The sequence below is a fragment of the Canis lupus genome, chromosome 18 (genome assembly GCF_011100685.1).
Source record: "Canis lupus familiaris isolate Mischka breed German Shepherd chromosome 18, alternate assembly UU_Cfam_GSD_1.0, whole genome shotgun sequence".
Taxonomy (NCBI): Eukaryota; Metazoa; Chordata; class Mammalia; order Carnivora; family Canidae; genus Canis; species Canis lupus.
Window position 1 is genome coordinate 43620850 of NC_049239.1, and position 23294 is coordinate 43644143.

The 23294-nt window shown below is 45.1% G+C and overlaps 2 long non-coding RNA genes across 14 annotated transcripts in view; one reads left to right on the top strand and one right to left on the bottom strand.

The window, feature by feature from the left end:
* The window catches only part of LOC102155146, a 23233-nt gene extending 13736 nt beyond the window's left edge, over positions 1-9497 (bottom strand). For 12 of the 13 annotated variants that reach the window (XR_005373468.1, XR_005373474.1, XR_005373464.1 and 9 more), the window contains exons 1-2: positions 9092-9497; positions 7838-7977 (exon numbers count right to left, since the gene is read on the bottom strand). This is a non-coding gene — a long non-coding RNA (uncharacterized LOC102155146). Of the gene's footprint in view, positions 1-7837; positions 7978-8288; positions 8457-9091 lie in introns of those variants that run through there. The other variant, XR_005373475.1, reaches the window with a different exon arrangement.
* LOC119877243 lies at positions 4884-14288 on the top strand. Its single transcript, XR_005373476.1, has 4 exons — positions 4884-5050; positions 5431-5553; positions 12787-12834; positions 14142-14288. It is a non-coding gene; the product is annotated as an uncharacterized LOC119877243 (long non-coding RNA).
* The last annotated feature ends 9006 nt before the right edge of the window (positions 14289-23294 follow it).

The window sequence follows — 23294 nt, forward strand, 5'->3', positions numbered from 1 at the left end:
CTTTGCCTCGTGTCTCATTGGCCCTAACTAGGTCATAGGCCCAGTCCTGAACCAGGCCCCAAGGCCCCAGGGAAGCCAGGCACTGTGTGTTTTCCAGAGCAGGGAACAGCTGCTTTAACAAAGAGACTCTAAATACAGAAGAGTAAGCAAAAGAGAAATTTATGTCACTTCCACATCCTATAAGAGTTCAGAGAAAAGTCATCCAAGACTGATAGAAGGGCTCTGCCGTCCTCCAAATGTGGCTTCCCTCCCTAGGTCCAGGGAGACTGCTTTAATTTTTCTGATCTCTTAGTCAGGGGGAAGGGCTGGGGAAGGGCCAGGGAAGCACATGCACAATCCTTTTGAGGACACGGCTTAGAAGCGGTAAGATCATTTCTGCCCACTTAAACTCGAGGTCACATCAAGCTACAAGGGGGTCTGGGAAATGTAGCTCTTATAAGGCAGCCATCTCCCCAAATCTTCTGTTCTGTTATGAAAGAAGGGGACTGTTGATATTGGGGAACCAGAAAATTCTCTACTGCACATTGATGAGTTTAGGCCTGAGTTCTTGAGCCAATTCTTGAACCAATTCTTGAGAAGGGTGGTGGGCCAACCCCTGGAGCTGGGCATGGGGTCAGCTTCCACTGAGGCACATGGGCTTACGTAAGCCTCTGTACCTTGGGTCTGTTTGTTATAGCAGCTTAGCTTATAAGCCAAATAATACACCATGCTTTGCATTTCTTTTTATTTTTTAAAGATTTTATTTATTCATGAGAGACAGAGAGAGAGAGAGACAGGCAGAGAGAGAAGCAGGCTCCATGCAGGGAGCCTGATGTGGGACTCGATCCAGGGTCTCCAGGATCAGGCCCTGGGCTGAAGGTAGCACTAAACTGCTGAGCCACTGGGGCTGCCCAAAGCCTTGCATTTCTTTGGCTTCTTTTAGGAAGGGAATGAGTGTTGGGTAATCAACTGGTAGTGAACACTATGTGACCTGCCTTTGAGGCCCTCTGACTCTGGCGGAGGGGACGTCTTTAAACAGATTAACTATGGATCAACGAGACAAATGGTAAACCAGCAGCTATATATAAATCCCAGTGAAAACAAAAGGAAGAATTAAGAGAAGACTTCTGAGAAGGGATAGGAGAGTATAATGAGTTCATTTTGTCTGGGTCTCGAAGGATAGGTGGGAATTCCCCAACTGAATTTGGTTGGAGAAGGATAATTCAGACAAAGAGAACAGCAAAATTGCAGAGCTGTGGGGGTGCATGGGATGTGGCTAAGGGTCTGGTGTGGCTGGAGAGTGGGAGGGCGGGAGGTATGCTGGCTGCAGTGAATGAAGAGTACCCAAAAGTCATGAAAGTCACGGGAGGCAGAGGCCTGACAGGCCTCTGGAAGCCATGCAGGGCTTTTTTTTTTTTTTTTTTTTTAACCCAGCAGAGATGTGGGCTTTGTCTCCGTCTTTCTCTGAGGTAGAGACTGGAGGATGACTCCTTAGGAAGCTATTTCACAAATTTGGCTGAGTAATGAAGAGAGCCTGCATTGGGGTTGTGGTGCTGGGAATGGAGACGAGGAGCAGTTTGCAGGGATTCTGGTAATAGAACCGACAGGACTTGGTAGCTGGGTGATCAAGGGGGTTGGGCAGGAACAAGGCGGGGGTGGTCAAGATAGTTAAACATGATCCTAAGTTTAAATGCTTGTACTAGAAATCTGGAGGAGTACAGGAGAAGCAAATTTGGGGGTTAGAGGAGAGAATGACTTCCCACTGTCTGAAACCTGGTTCATGACAGGCTTCTTTGAGATCCTTGGGGACACTGTTCCTACTCTGCAAAAAATTCCCTCACCCTCAAATCTCCAACTGGCCAATTCCTTATTCCTTCCAAAAGCCCTTCTTGAATCTCCAACCTAGGTGACAAACCCTTTTTGATGTTCTTATAGTACCAGTTTCTTCTCTTTATATGCTTCTGGCTCAGGGTTGCTTCATGTGTCTGTCTTCCCTCAGTCTGTCATATCCATGAAGACAAGGGCCATGTCTGTCTGTTGGCCCCTTTCTTCTCAGCACCTTGTTTAGTGCCTGGCACTACAGAGGCACTCATGCTGGGTTTGAAGTATTCAACAGCTATCATTGGAAATAGGAGTTGGCCAATAGATTTTATCAGGGCCCATTCAGATGTGATGTAAGGCAATGAGGCTACCATGGGACAGGTAATGTGATCCTGTTATAGACCTGGATCACTCTAGACCAATGGTTCTCAACCAGGGGCATTTTTTGCCTCCCAAGGACATTTGGCATGTCTAGAGACATTTTTGATGGTCATGGCTGTGTGTGTGTGTGTGTGTGTGTGTGTGTGTGTGTGTGTGTTACTGGCATCTAGAGGGTAGAGACCAGGGATCTTGCTCAACATCCTATAATGCAGCAGCCACCCCCCACAACTAAGACTTCTGAAGCCCAACATGCCAATAGTGCTGATGCTGAGAAATCCTGCTCTAAAGACTGGTGAGCCAACTGGATGGTTAAGTTCCCATCTGGCCTGCTGGTTGCTATGGCCCAACTGAATGAGAGCAAGAGCAGCTTAGCGGCTTCATAAGAAATATGGACTTGTGATGTGCAGCCAGGAACCACCTTGGATCGGGCCTTAGTCAAAGGTCCCAAAACCTTAGGTAGTTTCCCCTTAACTGAACTCCCAGCAGTAAGCCCAGCAGACCAGCCTGGCACTCGCCCCTCTCTGACTCACTCCGTTGGGTTTCTCCCGCTCTTTGGTGGAAGCGGCCACCACACTCTCTTCCCACCCCATCTGCCTCACTGATTATTTTCAGCTTGGCTTGCAGAGGCCCAACGCTGCAATTACACCCCAACCTCAATGGCTCCTTCTGAAAATAACATTTGGGTCGAAGAAAACCTCAGTCTGGTGGGCTGGATTTTATACTAAACAGTTAAAGAGTGGGTGTGGGCACGGGGGGTTGAGGAGGGGGGAAGGGAGTGGCACAATGGTACAATTAAAAGAAGAATCTGGAAGAAGGGGAAGGAAGAGGAAGTGAAGAGAGGGAAGGGGTGGTGGTGGTAAGGGCAGTTGAAGAAAGAAAATATACCTCCTGGGCTGGGGTCAGCCATCTTTTAGAAGTCTTATTCCAAGTCTTCATTTATGCCTCTAATTGAAGGTTTTGTTTCTGAAATAACTTGCCCCCCTCCCCCCATCACTGAGGCCTGGGAAATTCATGTCTGCCTGGGGCCAGAAGAATTAGTCTATGGGCATACCAATCTTTATCCAAGCTAGTGACCAGATTTTCCAACCCCAAAATAGGAGCCACATGGTTTGACATAGGATTTTTGCTCTCTTTCCAGGTGAGAATGGCAGTCTGGGAAATGTAGTTTCATGATGCTGGTGGGTGGAAGTTCTATGGTCAGTGGAGAAGAGTGGATAGGATCTTTAAGGTGGGGGTTCTCATGGATATCATGAGAAATTTTGCGGGTTGCTTTAGTTCAGAGGAGAGAAGGAAACCGTGGAAACAGAACCTCTGTCCCACCCAGGGGGAGGAGTGTGGAGATGTAGGGGGGTGAGGAAAAAAGAACTTGGAAGCCCCTTTTAAATTCCAAAGGAGGCAGACATTTAAAAAGGCTGTATGAGGTGAGATTTGAGGAAATAGGGAAGAGTTCCACACAGCAGTTAACAGTTCAGTTCTGGAGTCAGACTGACTTAGGTTCAAATCCAGCCTATACTAACCACCTGGGTGATCTCCAGCAGTAACGGAGCTTTCTTGGATAGGCCAGCGGTACAGGCTCTAGAGTGAGGCGAGTAAGAATTTGCATCCTGGCTCTGTGATCTCTGGCAAGTTATTTCACCTCTCTGTGCCTCCCACTTTCCCTTTGTAAAATGGAAAGAACACCCACCTAATAAGGTGTCATAAGGATGCAGACTTCAAGTGCTTAGTTCAGTGCCTGGGACATTGGCAATCACTCAACCCACATTATTTTCTATTACCCCTGGAGTTTTCCTCCAAATGCAGTAGGCAAGAAATTCTTAGCTAACGTACACATGTTTTAAAAAAATTTTGAACAGCTATGAATTTATTTTCAAGGGTATTAAAATAGATGACTGACACATCAAACTGTGGTTTCGCTAATGTTATTCCTCAGGGCGAGGCTATGTAGAAAAAAAGAGAATCGATTTAAAGTTAATTTAGAGAATAAGGAAAGTTCATAAAAGAAGTCAATTAAAAATATGCAATATAGATGGAATGTGGATATGGAGGAAAACCATGCAGCCAGTACCAGAATGGCTGGAAAAAACTGGTTAAATAAGCCGTGATGCTTTCTGCTGGTAAAACCTTCTAAAGCACATGGGTGCAGAAGTGAGGCAGGAAGATACGGATCAAGACACCATCCGAACGTTGCCCTGGTCCCCCCCTCCCTGTACCCACTGTGCTTCCCTTTATGAGAAATCGGTAGGAGGGCCCAGATAAGGGAGGCCCCGATGCCCCAAGAGGTCTCGATAGCTTCGTGGCTTGCGGGGCTCCGGGAAGGCCGGCCGACTCCAAAGGCCCAGCCCTGGAAACCGAAAGCCAACTCCCCAACTTCTCTCTCCGGTCGCGTTTAGGGCGATTCAGGCCTCTCTGATTTTTTTTGGATCACTGGGTCAATCAGTCAGCCAATGCCTCGGGAGAAGTTTAATTAAGCTCAGATCGCCGGTGCGCGCTGCCAAAGGTCTCCCCGCCCGCCCGCGCCCCGCCCCCGCCCGCCCGCCCGCCCCCTCCCACCCCGGCCCCGGCCCCGGCACATCTGGTGAAAAGCTTCTCCCCCGCCCGGCCCGGCGGGGCCGCAGCCCGCGCATGCGCGTCAGCAGGGCGCCCAGCGCCCCGCGGCAGGCTCTGCTCCCAGAACCGAGCGTTGCAAACTGTTGCATCAGACAGCAAGCAGCCGGGCCGGGCCGCCAGGGTTTCTAGGAAGATAGGAAGGGTTTGAGATCTTCTGTGGTCGAATGGGAGCGTTGGCTGTCACTCACGGTGTTTACACGCTGGCAACACGATCCCCCGAAACCTCAGGCTTGCGCCAGCCGGGGGAGGGCCGCAGCCGCAGGTGACATTCGCCGGACTCCCCTGCGTCCGCCCCCGCCCCTCGGGCCCCAGGCTGGGACCCACTGAATTGGAGCCGGTCTGCTTTATTAACGGCATGGGCTCTAAAGGAATGAGCCGGGTTTGATTTCTCTTCCCAAGTACAAGAATGCCCCTGAGGAATTTCTCACTCTGTGAAAGTGCAAAACTAATTTCCCCAGACAAGCGCTGTTGCCGGTTCCCAAAAGGGCTTGGAAAGATCCCAGCAGGAATGTTCAGTGGTTCCAAAGCTCTTCACCCCAGCTGCTGGACATGCAGACACTGACCACCAAGAACTTCTTGGTGGGTGGACGGACACACGTCCTTCACAGATAGGTCACAGATAGGCTTTTTTTTTTTTTTAAGAGTATCTCAGGTCCCGGTGTTATGGAGATCTGGGAGATCAGCCAGAAAAAGCACAACCACGAACTCACACAGACACAGCCCAAATGTAACAGTTCTCTAGATTCAAGTGGCTCTGCAGCTCAGGTAAGGGAAGAGCTCTACTCACTACTCTCCCTCATTCTTCTGGTCTCTGGGCATCTGCCTTCCCCATGGGGAGAGAAAATGATGCTGTGGTTAGCTAGCAGGGATGGGACAGTCTTGGGGAGGGGGTGAGATATTCAAGAAGAATGATTATGATTTGGAATCTACTCTCTAAAGGGATTTCCAGGGACATCATCTGAATCCTGTGTGGTTCAATACTCTTTTTTGGGGGGGAGGGGGAAATGGGTGAAGACCGAGTCATTGAGTATTAATGGATTTTCCAAAAAGACAAAAACTGACGATGTATACCTTAAGCATTCTTTCTTTACCAGTGTGTTGATGTTGAAAATCTATTCCATCTGAATAATCTGGAAGGCTAAAACAGGGCTAGTGTTTTTCCTTCTCATTATTTTGAATCACTTGATCCCAAGGCTCAATAACAAAATGACCCGAAAGACTCATAGCATTATCCCAGCCAGTCACTGCTGTTTTTTTTGAGCCAACATTTTCCTTTGAACAGTGGGGTATTGTGGCACTAGTGGGATTTTGTTGTTGTTGTAACCAATGCTTCATAAATACGGCCCAAGCTATTAATAAGGTTGTCAACAATGATCATATGAACTGAAGATATGACAACTAGGAAAGGGTAGGAAGGAGTATAGGCAAGTGCAAGAGCATTTCCAGGCCCTGCTTCTGAGAATATATATCAGGGCCCAAGTCTCTACCAAATGGATGTCACCAAGGTGGTATCCTGGGGTCCCAGGGCATGGTCTCCCCTAGCTGCCAGGGGAGACCATGCCCTGCCAGGGGAGACACATCCAAAATGTCGGATATTGGGGGATCTCTGGGTGGCGCAGCGGTTTAGCGCCTGCCTTTGGCCCAGGGCGCGATCCTGGAGACCCGGGATCGAATCCCACGTCGGGCTCCCGGTGCATGGAGCCTGCTTCTCCCTCTGCCTGTGTCTCTGCCTCTCTCTCTCTCTCTGTGACTATCAAAAATAAATAAAAAATTTAAAAAAATGTCAGATATGTCTGAGCAACAGTCACCACCTGGAGAACAAGCCATTGACCATTGTGGCACCTCTCCAGGCATGAAAGTTGGAGCCATAAGGTCATGGGCCATGAAGTCAGAAGCCAGGTGGGAGAAAGTGAGCTCATGAGCTCATGTTAGGTTCCTAGCTGCACTTACATATAGTGGGCTGTCCATGCATGTTTGTAGAATGAATGTCCTGAAAAAATGAGGGAAGGAGCAGAGAGAGGTGAGGTCAGAAAAGTCCAACAATTTTGCAAGAGGCAGCTGGGATGCCCAGGGCTCATTTGCGTTGGGCAAGAGGAGAGTTCCTCTAGTTCAAAGACAGGACAAGAGAATCAGAATTGTGAAGTGACAAGTCTCCCGAGGTCCCTTCTGCCTCGGTTTCCCTGTTTGGAAACTCCTCCAGTTGGTGATTCCAGAGCTGAGCAGTCATTCTATTTAACCAAGCCTAGTGACATCATCATCAATAACAATTGCCTCAACTTGACTGAATTCCCAGAGCAAAATTCTGGGAAACTAAGGGGTCTGTGGGAGGGTGTGTGACTAAGACTCAGGGGACAGGAAAATCCTCTAAAACCATAAGCAAAGTGGTGGCCCAGATGGTTAGATGATGCAGACATACATTAAAAGTGTGATTCGTTTTCCACATTTCTTGGGCACTCACCGATTCTAGGCACTATACTGAGCCCAAATCCAGACAAAGCTCCCGTTCTAAGGGCTTATGATCTAAATTCCTTGTGGAAAGTCTGTCTTTCAAATGTTTAAAGCACCTCATTCAATCCTCATTTCCACTTCAAGTCATGCGCCTCCTTCCTGAGAAACCCACCAAGTTTGAAGTTTGTAGCTGGCCTTCCTTCTGTTTTTGCTATTTATGTGCCAATTTAAAGGGTGGGGAGAGCTATGTTAATTTAAAAATAAAACACAAATAGCAAAATGCGGCTTGGTTAAAGTAAAAACCACAGAAGGCATTTTTTTTTCCCCTCTCATATTTTTCAGATTTTCCTAGAACCACCTTTATTTCCTCAGAGCCCAGTCATAGAAAGTGAGTGGGCCTCTCTGGATGCTCTTCAAACAAAAGCTAAAAGCCTTATTCCTATTCTCCTCTCATTGCACCTTTAGGTTTTGTGTTTCTTTTTCAGACATTTGAGTCCCAAACTGGGCTCAGAGAGCAACGGGAAGCCCCTGATTCACGTGTGGTATTTCTAAGCAGTCTTAGAATAGATTTTGGTTTCTTTTTGCTCGGTTTGTATCTTACCTCTTCTGTTCAGTTGGATCAGCTTGTGCATTCGGGTGATGGGAACGTGGCTTTACAGATAGATCCTCCTGGTGGATGCCCGCATTGCCATTTACCAGTCTTGTCTCCTCTGTCGAAATAGTGATGCACTCCTCTCAGAGCTGTAGTGAGGATTAAGGAGTCAAGACACAGAAAGGGCTCAGCACGAAACAAGCTCTTAAGACACTGTAGCTATTAAAAATAGATCCTTTCCCCAATCGGCTGCTCCTTCCTTACACAAGCCCCTCCTCCTGTTTTGGAGAAGAAAATTAGTTATCTATTCCAAGTCAATGATTTATCCCCATTTTACATCACCAAGGCGCCCATGAGAAGGGGAGACAGAGCGAAGGCTGACTTTGAAAACACCTGAGCCTAATGGAATGGAATGGACCAGATCAGTGCTGCAGGGACTGGGGAAGACTGCAAGGCCTACGGTGGGATGGCAGGACCACAGAAAATGGGCGAGAGTCGTCAGGACAAGCGGCCCCCTGGGCTGAGAGGAGGGGCCGGAGAGGTGCCAGTCGCCAGGCCGGAGGGGTCCCTAGTTGGGCGGTTCCGAGTCCCAACGTCCGCAGGCCCAGGCTGCGGGCCCCGGGGTCTGGTGACCACGGGACCCGAGGCGCGTGCTACGGCGCCCTCTGCCGGCCGCGCAGAGCAAGCCGCCGGCCCCGCCGCTCTGCAGGTGGGACCAGGGACCCCTCCCGCCGCCGCCGCCCCCGCTCCTTCCCTTCCGAGGACCGCGCGGCCGGGTCCCGACCGGATTCCCGGAGACGCGTCCCCACCAGACGCCTGCGGGCTGAGCAGAGACGATGCTCCGAAACGTCCGATTCACCCGGGGATCGGAGGCCGCGGGAACCCACTTAAACCCTGCAGGGGCTGCGCCTCTTGCGACCCGGGGCCAAAGCCTGCGGGGCTGTCGGAGGTGGTTTGGAAGTGGCATCGCCTATGGCCAAGACCGCGGGTTCTGCGGACAGAGAGGAGCCCGGGGTTCGCTTTCTGCCTCATCCATTTTCCAGCTAGGTGACCTTGGGCAAGGTACTTGAATTTCCATGTGCCTTAGTTTCCTCATCTTTAAGATGGATCCCGACCTTATGGGTTGACATGAGGATGACACGGGATCAGAACAGCCTGGGTTGCAATTGTGGCACTGACATCAGCTAGCTGTGTGCCTGGGGCAAATTCCTTAACCTCTCCGTGCCCCGGCTTCCTTAAAATAGGGAGAATAACGGTACTTACCTCCGAGGGTTGCCCGCAAAACGCTTAACACAGTGCCTGGCACAGAGTAAGCGCTCAATAAATGGTGGCTCTTATGGCTGTTGTCGTTATTATTGTTCTTAAGAGCGCTGAGCACGCGAGCAGAACTCGAGCGGGCGGCTATTATTAGGCTCTGTCTCGGGTCCGGCTCTTTCTTTCCGGGCATTGTTCAGATCTTTTACCAAGCGGTCGCGTCCTTGTCAGTAGCCGAAGGACAGCCGGCCTTCCCGAGATGGGAAAATCGAGGTTCCCCTGGAGGAGGGCCAAGGACGCGGCCGCGGGCTGCAAGGACCGGGACCTCCCCGGGGGACACCCGCGCCACGCCGCCTGCGCCCGGGCCTCCATTAGCGCGCGTCAGAGCCGCAGTGACGTCGCCGGGCCCGGCGGTGGGGAGGCGCGGGGAGGCGCGGGGAGGCGCGGGGAGGCGCGGCCCGGGCACGCGGGGACCCCGGGGCGCCGCGGGGGGCGGGGGGACCCGGGCGGCCCCGGGCTGCAGGAGGCGCGCCCAGCCGGCCTCGGCCGCTCCAGCCCGGGGGGGGGGGGGGGGGGGCCCGGGGAGCCGCGGGGAGTCCGCGGCGGGGGTCGGCCGCGCCCGCTCCACCCCGCCTGCCCGCGCCGTGCGCCGCCGGGCTCCGCCTGCACCCCCGCCCCCCCCCGCCCCCCCACTCCCGGCGGGTCTCCCCGCGGCCGCGCAGCGTCTGCGTGGTCCGCCCCCTCCCCGCCCCCCAGTCCGCCGCGGTCCTGCTCCTCGTCGTCCCGCAGACACCTGCTCACTTTCCTCTTCCTCTGCCCCCCTTCTGGACCAACTCATTTGCTGTGAGTGGTCAGCAGCCGCCCCCAGGAGGCGCCCCCGGTCCCAGCTTGCCGTCTTGGGCCCCGGGGCGCCCACCCCGCTGCTCGCAGGACGGTTCCACTTGGCTTGCCCTGCGCGCCCCTCCGGCGCGCCCCTACTGTTGCCCTGCGGGCCAGGGCGCTACCACCCAACCGACGCCCTAGCGGTCTCGCCCTCCTTCCGAAATACCTCTTGGGCGCTCTCCACTTCTGGGTTGGCTTCCTAGGTCCAGCCATCCTGGTTTGGGCTATTAACATATTCCTCGCAAAGATCTTGTCTGCACTCCAGCCTCCTTCAGATCCATCCCCCACCACTGCTGGAGCAAGCCACCTACAAGCCACCTACAAGCCACCTACAACCCATGTGGGCCCGGGCCGTGCCTCTCTCTCTGCTTGAGACTGGCTGCCCGGCCTGGGACCTCAGGCTCTCTGTCTTCATAGACACTCTGGTCTGCCATTTTCGAGCACCTTCGGAGCTAGTCCTGGGTGTAGGACCCAGGTGGGACCACCCTATGGAAGGAAGGTCCGTGGTGTCTTTACTGCTGTTGAGCCTTCTCCCGGGAACTGGCACCTCATTCCCTCTTTCTCCTTCCCCAATTGGCTTCCTCTTACTCATTCTACACAACTCAAGATATGAGTCACTCGAGACAGGAATGCCTTCTCTGGTCTGCTGTCTATCGAAGAGAAGTCTGTCTGGGCCCCAAAGCTTCCCGTCTCTGCTGCATTCCTCATAGGGTAAAGACTTGCCCTTCAAGATGGCCTAGGAGGCCCTGCATGGTCTCTGCACTGCCCCTCCCCCATCACCTCCAACTCCAGCCCCTTTTCCCCCTGCTCTGGCCACACTGGGGTCTCAGTTCCCAGTGTCTATGCACACCCTAGGACCCCAGGGTCTTTGCACAGCTTGTTCTTTCTCTCTACCTGGTGCACTTTTCTGCCCTTCCTCACCTACTCAATTTTTGGCTCTCTTTCTAAGTGAGCATCATGTCCTCAGAGACAGCTTCCCTGACCCCTCCCCTCATTCCACCTCCAATTCAATCCAATCCTTCTTGGATAGATCAAAGCCTATAAAAAAACTACAGAGAGTAGTATCATCAAACCTGTTTGTTCTGCACCCCTCCCCTGCCCTCCAACCTTTGCCAAAGCTTAACATTTGTCATAATTTCTTCAAATCATTTTTTTCAAGAACATAAAACATCTTTAGATCTAGACAGAGCCCTTTGAACCCATGTCTGTCCCTCTCTTAAGGTAACCAACCACTCTCCTGCATTTGGGGCATATCATTGCTATACATGCTTTTGTATTTTTACTACATATGTTTGTGTCTATAAACACTTTATAGAATTGTTTGACATGTTTGTAAACTTTGGAGAAGTGGCATTATACTGAATATATCATTGTGCAACTCGCTTTTTTTTACTCAGCATTATGATTTGAAAATGTCACATTGATACATGTAGTTCTAAATCATACATTTTCACTGCTAATTCGGGACCCATTGTATGAGTTTCACCACATTCTATTTACCCATCTCTTTCTGAAGTTTGTTTAGCTGATTTTCACATTTGGTGTTGTTAGAAACAATGCTACAATTAATGTTTTTTAACCCATCCCCTTGTGTGAAAGTGAGCCATTGAGCAGATACTTGTGTGTGAAATTGCTGGACTCGGGTCATGTGAATTGGCAGCTTTACTCAGCATGGCTGAACAGTTTTTCAAAGTGGTCGTACCAATTTACACTTTGATAGCAATATGTAAGTAAGAGTTCCCATGCTTGGCATCCTCAACAACACTTGGTAATGTCAGCCTTTAAAATTTTTGCCAAGCTGATGGGTGTGAAATGGTATTTCGATGTTTTAATTTGCAAGTCCCTGTTTACAAGAGAGACTAAGCATACTTTCATTTGTTTATGGGCCGTTTGCCGTTCATCTTTTAAAAGTTGCCCTTGGTTTGACAGTGTTTCTATTGGATTATCTTTTATTATGTGTAGGAGCTCTTTATATGTTCTAGATACTAATCCTTTGTCAGGTGGTAGCCCATCTGGTGTCTTTTACTCCACTCAATTGCAGTTTAAATCTGTGTAATTATTTGATCAATGTCTGACTTGCCCACTAGACTATAAGCTCCATGAGAAGTGGGACCATCCCCTGTGACCAATGCATTGTCTAACACCTACCAGCAAACCAATAAATACTTCTGGACTGAATTGTATTTTTTTAATTTTTTAATTTATTTATGATAGTCACAGAGAGAGAGAGAGAGAGAGAGGCAGAGACATAGGCAGAGGGAGAAGCAGGCTCCATGCACCGGGAGCCCGATGTGGGATTCGATCCCGGGTCTCCAGGATTGCGCCCTGGGCCAAAGGCAGGCGCCAAACCGCTGTGCCACCCAGGGATCCCTGGACTGAATTGTATTGACATTATTTGTCTTTTTATATGCTTCTGCTCAGCCGTCAGCCTCAACCACACACTCACAAGGCTATAAATTCCTCGAGAGCAGGAATCTGGTGCTATTCTCCTCATCTTTGTATTTTCATCTTTGTCTCTATCACAACGCAACACCTCTGGCATGGAGTATATAGCCAATCATTTTTGCTTAATTAATTTTATTTGAGCCTTCTCTTTCCTTTCTCCCCACTTTATATTTTATCTCTAAGCCTAGTTATATATTATCTGTAAAATGAACAAACAATAAAGACCTCCTTGCAAGTCTGTGAAAATCACAATGTATAACATGCCAGTAAGAAGAACAGTACTTAGCACACAGTTGGTGCTCAATAAGTGGTGACTTCTGTTGTTCCCACAATAATCATTTGGGTGACTAAAGATATACTCTGTTTAATTTTAACAGACAAAATTCTTTCAGAGAGAGAATAAAAGTGAACTTCCTGAAGATCTGGTGAGCGGGGTTTTTTTTTTTTTCCTTTATTGGCATTTGACCCATTATATAAGCCTCAGTCCCAACACGATCTCTGAAAAGCATCAAATATCATTCTTCTCCTTCTCTTTTATAAATTCCAGACATATCAAAGGCATACGAACCATACATAGAATTCAAACCTTTAAGTGGAAACATATAAAGGCCAATTCCACGTCTTTGGCCAGAAGTCAGAGAGCAGAAAGGAGGTCTGTCAGTGATACCAGGGGTGGGATTTAGTGGCTGCAGCCAGGGACAAAAGCAGAATTCTTACATCTGTTTCCTACATCTGCCATTGATTGTGTGACCTTTGATCTATTTATAAAACGAAGACAATAATTCTGGCTTTTTCTGGGAGGTTGAACTTCACTAATTACTCATTTTAAAATGCTTTGAGATCCTCAACATAAAAGGCAGTTTGGCTCTATTTAATCAGGGCTCCTGATAGGTAAACGGCCCAGCAACATCTGTCCGTGCTACACAGGAATATGATCTCTATTTTACCAGAAAGTGAGGTCCAGGAAGGTAGATTTGAGCGCCTAAAGTTGTAAGCTGCTGACAGACAGGAGGGAACCCCCTTCATCTCTGGCCCCAAGCTCGGAGGAATGAGAAATCTCAGGGCAGCCTTATTTGATCAAGATGTCATGCTCCACAGAGGCCCGTCATCTCTAGGGTTTCATCTCTGCCTGAGGAAAGCAGGTGTCTGCACTGAGTCCAGTGCAACGTGAGCTCACCACAGAGAACAATTAGAGCCACAATGACCTGCTGGTAGCGGCCTCTCCCCAGAAGGCCCAAAAGGAACTTTGCTGAGGGATGTAACTGGAGAAGGTGGGCGGCATCCAGGAGGCAGTGTAGACAGGGCCTCCTCTGAGGTCTGGGAGAGGGACCCTAAGGCCCAGGGAGGGCTGACAATTCTGCGTGGTAGCAGCTGAGGGCTCCAAGGGCCGCTACCATGGCTATTGGAATGGTCCATATTCCAGCCACATCCTGGAGTGGGCTTTGAGGAGAAGCAGAGGACCAGGCTCTACAACCCAACTGCAAAACTTAGCAGCTGTACAGTTTGGCCACTAAACCTCTCTGAGCCTCTTTGCCACCCCTGTGGGTTGGGGATGATGATAACCTGTCGGGGTCGTTAAGGAAGATTACAAGAGAAAAGGCATGCGACAGTACGCCACTGTGGAAGGGGTTAAGTCAGTACTCCTTGAGAAGATGAAAACACTAAGAACTCATTTAAGTCTGAGCAGAGCTCCCTCCCTTTTGAAACTGTTTTCTTTCTCTCTATTCTTAAGGTAATACTTGTACATGATTAAAAACAACAACAACAACAACAACAACAACAAACCCACACCAGAAAACAAAAAGCACAACAGCCTGAGAGAGGATATAGTGAAAAATGAGCATCTCTGCTGTTGGAACTTCTTGTGACCCTTTCTCTTCCCCTGGTGGCAATAAATATTAAATAATATTACCAGGCTTTAGTGTCTTTTTCCAGAGATAGCCAATGCATGTATGAGGATGTATGTGAATTTTAAACTGTGCCTCCTTTTGACATAGATAACATGCAATATACGTTCTTCTTACACTCTGCATTTTTTCCCCCTCACTGAACAATGTTCCTTGAAATGACTTGCATATCAGTATTTATAGAGGCACCTTTCTGAGAAGGCTGCACAGTATTGTACTGCATTTGCTCAGCCAGTTCTCTGCAGATAGACGTTTAGGTCTGTAAAGTTTCCTATTGCTGCTGTAACAAATTACCACACATTCAGTGGCTTAAAACAACAAAAACCTATTATCCAACAATTCTGTAAATCAGAAGCCCAAAACGGGTCTTGCTGGCTAAGATCAGGATGTCGGTAGCATTGCCTTCCCTCTGGAGGAGGCTTAAGGGGAGAATCCGTTTCCTTGCTCTTTCTAGCTACTAGAGACCACCTGCATTCGTTGGCTTGTGTCCCCTTCCTTCATATTCAAAACCAGCAACCGTAGATGGAGTTTTTCTCAAATCACCCTATTCTCACTCTTCTTTTCTACTTTCCTGCCTTCACTTCTAAGGACACTTGTGATTACATTGTGTCAACTTGGAGAATCTCCTTATTTTGTGTAGTCACCTTAATTCCATCTGCAACTTTAATTCTCTTTTGCCACGCATATTCACAGGTTCTGGGAATTGGGATGTGGACATTTGGGGGGGCATTATTCTGCTTGCCACCACGTTATTTCTTGTTTTTTTTTTTTTTCTTTCTTTTTCTTTTTTTTTGCTATTACAGAACTGATAAATGTCTTGTATAAATGCCATTTCCTACCCATGACTGTGTGTGTTAGAAAAGTCTGAGAAGTGGACTGCCTATGAGAAATGATATGTGTTTTAAAATTTTTGGAAGGTATTGTCAAATCTCGTTCCAAGGGGATCGTACTATTTTACACACCTACCACCACTGTATTTGTGCAAGCTTAAAAAAATTGGTAGCTTTTTAAAAATTTTATTTAATTTTTTTAAAGATTTATTTATTTATGATAGACATAGAGAGAGAGAGAGAGAGAGGCAGGGACACAGGTAGAGGGAGAAGCAGGCTCCATGCAGGGAGCCCAATGTGGGACTCGATTCCGGGACTCCAGGATCGCGCCCTGGGCCAAAGGCAGGCGCTAAACCGCTAAGCCACCCAGGGATCCCCAGCTTTTATTTTTTTAAGTGCAGTTTTAGGTTTACAGAGAAATTGATTAGAAAGTACAGTGTTCCCACATCCTTCCCTCCCCCCTTCATAGTTTGTTGTTTACATGCCCTATTAATGTGGCATATTTATTACTATTGATGATACATTATCATCACACAAGGTCCATACTTTATATTAGGGTTCACTCTTTGTGTTGTACATTCTATGGGTTGACAAACGTCTAGGGACATGTATCCACCACCGTGGTGTCATACAGGGTAGTTTCACTGAACCTAAAAATGCTCTGTAGTCCGTCTGTTCATCCCTCCCTTTCTTGTCCCAAACCCCTAACAAACACTGATATTTTTACTGTCTCCATAGCTTTGCCTTTTCCCAAATGTCATATTGCAATTATAGACTCTTTTTAACCTTTTTAGATGGGCTTCTATCACCTAACAAGATGCATTTCATATTCCTTCATGTCTTTTTGTGGCTTGATGGCTCATTTATTTTTACTGCTAAATAATATTCCATGGTATGGATGTACCACAGGTGGTTTATCCATTCACATATTGAAGGACATCCTTGGTTGCTTCTGAGATTTGGCAATCATGAATGAAATTGCTATACAGTTGACACTTGAGCAACGAGGGGGTTAGGTGAGCTGACCCCTGCACAGTTGAAAATCCGAGTATAACTTTTGACTCCCCCCACTCCAGACTTAACTACTAATAGCCTACTATTGACCTTACCAAAACACAATTAACACATATTTTATATGTTATATGTATGATATGCATATTTTTACAGTAAAGTAAGCTAGAGAAAAGAAAATGTTATTAAGAAAATCATATGGGGGGCACCTGGCTGGCTTAGTCATAGGAGTGTGCATCTCTTGACCTTGGGTTTGTGAGTTTGAGCCCCACATTGAGTGTGGAGATGACTTAAAAATAAAAATCTTAAAAAACAAAAAAATTATGTGGAAGAGAAAATACATTTACAGTACTTTACTATATTTATCCAAAAAAAAATCTGCATATAAGTAGACCCACACAGTTCAAACTTGTATCAGTGGTCAACTGTAAACATCTGTGTGCAGATTTTTATGTGGATCATAAGTTTCCAATTGTACTACTTTTTACACATCTTTGAACACACAGTATTTTGGAAAACTTTTTCACCTTGGCTAATCTGATAGATGAAAAATGTATCTAGTTGTTTTAATGTACATTCTTTTAATTGAGAGCAAAGTTGACATCTTTTCATATTTACATTTTTATTTCTGGAAATGATCTGTTCATGTTTGTTTTTCTATCTTAGTGACACAAACACACTTTTTATATAAAAAGGAAAATTGAAAATGTGTTATATTTTTACACATATTTTGTCCAGTTTATTATTTGTCTTTTGATTTTTTTCCATGTTAGAAATTTCAAACCTTTATTAAGTCAAATTTATACATTTTCTTTCTTGGGAGCCTTTGTGTGTGTGTCTTGCCTTTCTTACTCTGAGATTTAAAACAAACAAACAAACCCTGTTTACTTCTTGTGTTTTTCCAGCTTTCTTTTTGACATTTAAGTCTTTGATACATCTGGATATATTTAGGTGAAAGGAGCAAGGTAGGGTTCCAAGTGCCCTCCCCCTCATTGTTAACCCATCAAGGGATGTTGGTCCAGTATCATTTTCCAGATAATCCATCTTTCCTCTTTTTGGAAATGCCACTTTGGTTATATACTAAAGTCTGGTGGGTAACTGTATTTTATTCTAGTCTTTTGAGGTAACTATTTTGCTTACCAAAGTTTTACATCATGTTTTTTTATTTTTTTATTTTTTTTATTTTTTATTTTTATTTTTTATTTTTTTTCATGTTTTTTTAAATAACAGCTTTATTGAGATATAATTCACATACCATACACTTCAGCCTTTTAAGTGTACAATTCAGTTTTTTGCTAGCTTCACAGAGTTGTGTAATTATCACTGCTACCTAATTCCACCACATTTTCATTACCGCACAAAGAAGCCCTATACCTGTTAGTAGTCATGTTCTACTCTCTCCTGCCCCTGGCTCCTGGCAATCACTGATGTATTTTTTATTTCTATGGTTTTGCCTACTTGGGACATTTCATATAAATAGAATTATACAGTATGTGACATTTTATGGCTGACTTCTTTCGTTTGCCATAATATTCTCAAGGCTCATCCACATTGTAGCACAGATCAGTACTTCATTCCATTTTATTGCTGTATAATATTCCACTGTATGTCTATACCACATTTTATTTATTGATTCATTTATTGATGTACATTTGGGTTGTTTCCACTTTTTGGTTATCATCAATAATGCTGCAATAAACATTTATGTGGAGGTTTTTGTATAGATATATGTTTTCAGTTATCTTGGGTATATCTATGTATCTGTCTAGGAGCAGAATTGCTAGGTCCTATGATTACTCTATGTTTAACTTTTTGAAGAATCCCAGACTGTTTCCCAAAGAGTTGCAGCATTTTATATTCTTCCCTAACAGCAGTGTGTACGGATTCTGAGTTCTTCACATCCTTCAACACTGGTTAATATAGTTACCTTTTTGATTATAGCCCTCCTTGTGGGTGTAAATTGGTATCCAATTGTGGTTTTGATTTTCATTGCTCTAATGACCAGTGATGTAGGGCATCTTTTCCTGTGCTATTGACTATTTGCATATCTTATTTGGATAAATGTTTATTGAAATACTTCACCCATGGGCACTGTGGGGGGCACTTGATGGGATGAGCACTGGGTGTTGTGCTATGTGTTGACAAATTGAACTCCAATAAAAAAATATACCAAAAAAAAAAGAGAAATACTTCATGCATTTAAGATGAGATCATTTATCCTTTTTTATTGAGTAGTAAGAGCTCTTTATATATTCTGGACACTAGTCCCTCATCAGATATATGATTTGCAAATATTTTCTTCCATTCTGTGGGTTGTGTTTTCACTTCTTTAATGGTGTCCTATGAAGCACAAACATTTTTAATTTGGGGTTTTTTTTTCCTTACGTTTTTAATTTTGATGAAGTCTCAACTTATTTTTTTCCTTTTTTTCTGTGGTTTCCATGTCTTATCTAAGAAACTACATTATTTTTTAGTGTCTGGTAAGGAGTCTATCCTCACTGCCTTCCCCCACACATTTCCCATGCTAGTCAGGCTATTCTTGCATTCTTATGTTTCCACATGAACTTTAGAATCAGCCCATCTTGTTCCAAAAGCAATTCTTTTTGTATATTTTAAAAATTGGGGGATGCTTGGGTGGCTCAGTGGTTGAGCATCTGCCTTTGGCTCAGGATGTGATCCCAGGGTCCTGGGATCAAGTCCCACATCGGGCTCCCTGCAGGGAGCCCGCTTCTCCCTCTGCCTGCTTCTCTGCCTCTCTCTGTGTGTCTCTTCATGAATAAATAAATAAATAAAATCTTTTTAAAAAAAGTTCGAATCACTGTAACTATGATGATTTGTGAGCACTGACATCTTTACAATAGTGCATCTTCCTATTCAAAAACAGGGTATGTATTAAGCCTAGTAGCATTCTACAGCATTCTTACAGATTTAGCACATTTGTAATAGTTGTGTTTTTGTTGTGGCCCCTCTGAATGCAATCTTTCTTTTAATATTGTCTAACTGGTTGATGACTGCATATAAGAAAGCTACCCACTTTTATCAGTCATATCATCAGTCATCTTATTATATCAATATTGAATGATTTTATTGATAATTCCTGAATTAGCTATCTTGCATTTTGTAGGCTTCCAGTCCCATCGTCTAAAAATAATGATAATTTTGCTCTCTTCTTTCCTGTTTTCATACTTCCTGGTTTTTCTTTTCTTTTTCTTCCCCTCTGTTGTATAATTGTATAGGCCAGCGCTTCTAGAACAATGTTAAATAATGATGGTGTTAGTGGAGATCTTTATTTTGCTCTTGACTCTAAGGGAAATGCTTCCAGTGTTTACAGACTTTGCAGAGAGGCAGCTTCCAGTATCTCTTTTCTTTTATTGTGTTCTTTTTGTCAGGTTTCATACGCGGTTCTGTTGGCTTCATAAAAAGAATTTGGAAGTTTTCCTGCTTTCTCTTTGCTCTGGAACAATTTAAATAGCAGGTAAAATTCACCCATGAAACCATCTGGACCTGACACTTTTTTGGGGTATAGCTTTTTGAAAACACTCTCAATTTATTCTGCAGTATTTAATAGGCTTCAGGTTTTGGGAGTGTATTTTTTAAAACTCTTCTGGAATTAGCTGCAATATTTCCTATTTTCCTAGAAAATCATCCCTTCTACCCAGGGTTTAGACATTTCTGCTTTTTGGTTGACCAAGATAAGTGCGTAGGATTCTGTTAATTAGCTCAGTATCTATGCTAAGGTGATTTCTCAGCTCTCATTTCTTATTTTGTGTATTTGATCTTGCAAAAGCTGGTGGGAGGTCTTCCATGGAAGGACTGTCTGTTTATATGGCCAGTTTGAGGCTGAGGGTTCCCAATTATGAAATCCCCTGCCACCCAGCTGGTTCGATTCTGTTCAAGATGGTGTTAAGACAGATATTTCTTCCTTTACCTGGCTTTAGCCTTGATGGCTTATTTGCCAAGTGTCAGACACTGTGCTAAGCTTTTTCCTTTTGTTTTCTCATGGAATTCTCACACCATCTTATGAGATACACAGAACTGTATTATTCCCATTTTACCAATGAGGAAACAGAGACTCGGGGAGATTAAGTGACTCACCCAAGGTCCCACAGCCAGTAGCTGGCAAAGCTGGGATTCTGACCAGGTCCATCTGTATCAGGACCCATTCAAAGTACTGGCCTTCTGTCCCACCCCACCCCCATTCTGTACTTACCTGTCACCTCACCTGGCCCAAGGTGGCTGACTTCTACATCATGTCCATGTTTTCTGTTCTTCTTCTTCTTCATCTTTGTCTTCGTCTTCTTTGCCTTCTTCTTCTTCTTTTAATATTTATTTATTTATTTTAGAGAGAGAGCACACACACACATGAGTGGGGGGAAGGGCAGAGGGAGAAGGGGTGAGAGAATCTCAAGCAGACTCTGCTGAGCATGGAGCCCAACCTGGGGCTCAATCCCAGGACCCTGAGCTCATGACCTGAGCCGAAATCAAGAGTCAGGTGCTTAACCATCTGAGCCACCCAGGCAGCCCCCGTTTTCTGTACTTCTGACATATCTCATAGAATGACCCCTTTCCATCTCTTAGATCATTTTTGAGGGCTTGCTCTGTGCTAGCACAGTGCTAGGTGCTGAGACAATGGCTCTCAGACATCATGTTTATAATCCAGTAGGGAAGGAGCTGTGTCACCACCTAATGATGCTCATTTAAATAGCAGCACTCCCCCCCCCCCAAAGAAAACCCTTAGTCATCAAATTATAACGCCTTGAGGTAAAATTGTAGAGAGAGCCCAGGATTGCTTTGAATCACACAGGTCTGCCCCTTAATAGCTCTGTGATCGGGACTTGCCATTTCATTCCTCTGAGCCTCCGTTTCTACATCTATAAACTGTGGATAACATCTCACACATTTTTCATGTGGTAGGCCTACGTCTTCTAGTTGATGGGTGTCTCTCAAGGATACTTGACAGTGTTGTTTCTTCTCACTGTGTCATAAAATAGTGGTGTGTCCTATGGATGGTCTGAGATTTGATGACATATGAGAACAATCACATGGTTGTTGTGAGAATGAAGTGCCATAAAAGAAAGAGGAAAGCTCTGTATATATTTAGGTTAAATAGTGCAATAAGCCTGGGCTGACACTCTAATGCAGTCGGTCATCACTACCTTGCTGGTGGCCATAGGCAGGTTACCTGCATTGCACGGTCCACCACATTTCCTTCTCTGGTCTTCCTTCTCAGCAAAATGAGAGATTTATTTAATTTGTTAATTCAGCCAACATCTCCTGAGCACATTTTCTGGGCCGGGCACAGTGCCCCTGGGCCATGGGAGCACCTGGCTCAGCAGGATTCCGACAGGGAACAAGATTTTCCTTGTGAGCAGTGCTATGACAAAGGAAGGGTGAGCTGATCTCACAGGGCTCTAGCAGCTTTAAATTCTGCTCTTCTGGAAGTAGGAGGGCCATCCAGATAGAGCAGGTATGTTTGGAGAGGCCTTATGGTATAGGGGTTAATGCACAGGCTTTGGGGTCAGAAGGTCTTGGGTCAGTACTTTCTAGCTGTGTGACCTTGGGGCAATGACTTAACCAGTCTGAGCCTCAGGACGCTTATCTGTAAAAGGACAGTGACAATAGTTTGTCTCATAGGATTGTTGTGAGTATTGCATGAAATAGGTTATGTAAATCAACTCAGCTCAGCAAGGGGTAGTAATAAACGACTAATGAGTGGTGGCCCTCTCCCTCCCTCCCTCCTTCTTCCTTTTCTACCTCTCCCTCTTTTTCTCCTCCTTCTCCCCGGTTTACTTTCTGTACTCGAGAAGCAAAAGCCTATTGGTGCAGGAATCCCTTGTCCAAAACTTCCTACTTTCTATTTGGAGATTGGCACAGAAAAACCAACTCTGGCGAATAAATTGGCTTCTCCCATTGCTGCTCTTTGCAGTGGCTCCCAACCTTGCTGGAAGTTTTTTTTTTTTTTTTTTTTTTTCTTCTGGAAGTTTTTAATGTCTGTCTGCTGCAGGCCCAGTAGCCTGAGTGACTCAAACAAGGGCATTTTCCTCAGTGAGGCAGAGTAGACACACAGCCCAAGGCTTACATTCTTTTCAAGGGCCTATGGGAAAGTTCGAAATCCAAAAAAAGTTATTGGCTTTAAAACATGAAAAGGAAATTGTAAAATCAAGAAATGTTTAATTAAAAACCTATTAAATGTAACAGCATGTTAACATCATGAATTGTTGAAATTTATGGTTTCTTTATGTTTGAAAACAATTTGTAGGTTGGATTTTTCTCACTTTGCAAGAGTTCCCAAATATGTACAATAGTTATTACTGAGAAATTATAGCCAATTATAAATTAAGGGAGTTGTTCACCAGTTGTAAATTAAATGAGTATGTTTAGCCAAATTCAATAGCAAAAGTATAAAAGTCCCCTTCAAAAATTTTGTAGTTAAAATTGTTATTATGGAATATTTTAAAGTATTTTAAACAATATAAGCCCTCTCTAGGGCCTAAGAAAGTCTTTAAAATGCTTATGCTATGCTTGGGAGGCTGTTAACCTTCTTTTTAGTTTCTTTCCCTCCCAGGATAGCTGATTTTTCTAGCCCTTTGTGAAACATCTAGCATTTAGAATTGGTAATAATTTTTGAAAATATTCACAATGTAATAAAAAATTGCAGGACATTAAACTATAGATCAGTTTGATCTCAAGTAGTTTAAAAAAATTCATACATGCATAAAAAAAGACTAGAAAGAAATATACTAGAATGTTAATAGACTCTCTTGGTAGAACAACGTGCATAATTATCTTTTCTTTTTTATAGTTTTCAGACTTTCCAAATTTTCTACAATGAAAATGCATTACAATCAGAAAAACAATTTTGGTAGTTAAAAAATTTTTTTCTTACTACAAAAGTAATTTATGCTCATTATAGAAAAATCACAAAATACATATAAGCATAAGGAAGGAAAAGAAACATGCAAATTCCACCCACCCAGAGACAACCACTGGGTCCTTCCAGACCTTTTTTATGCATACATAAACATTTATATTTTTGTCACAAAATGGGATCATTCTGTACATAGTACTGTTTTGAAACCTGCTTCTTTCCCTCACAATGTATATTGAGAACATTTTTTTTAATGTCAACAGCACATT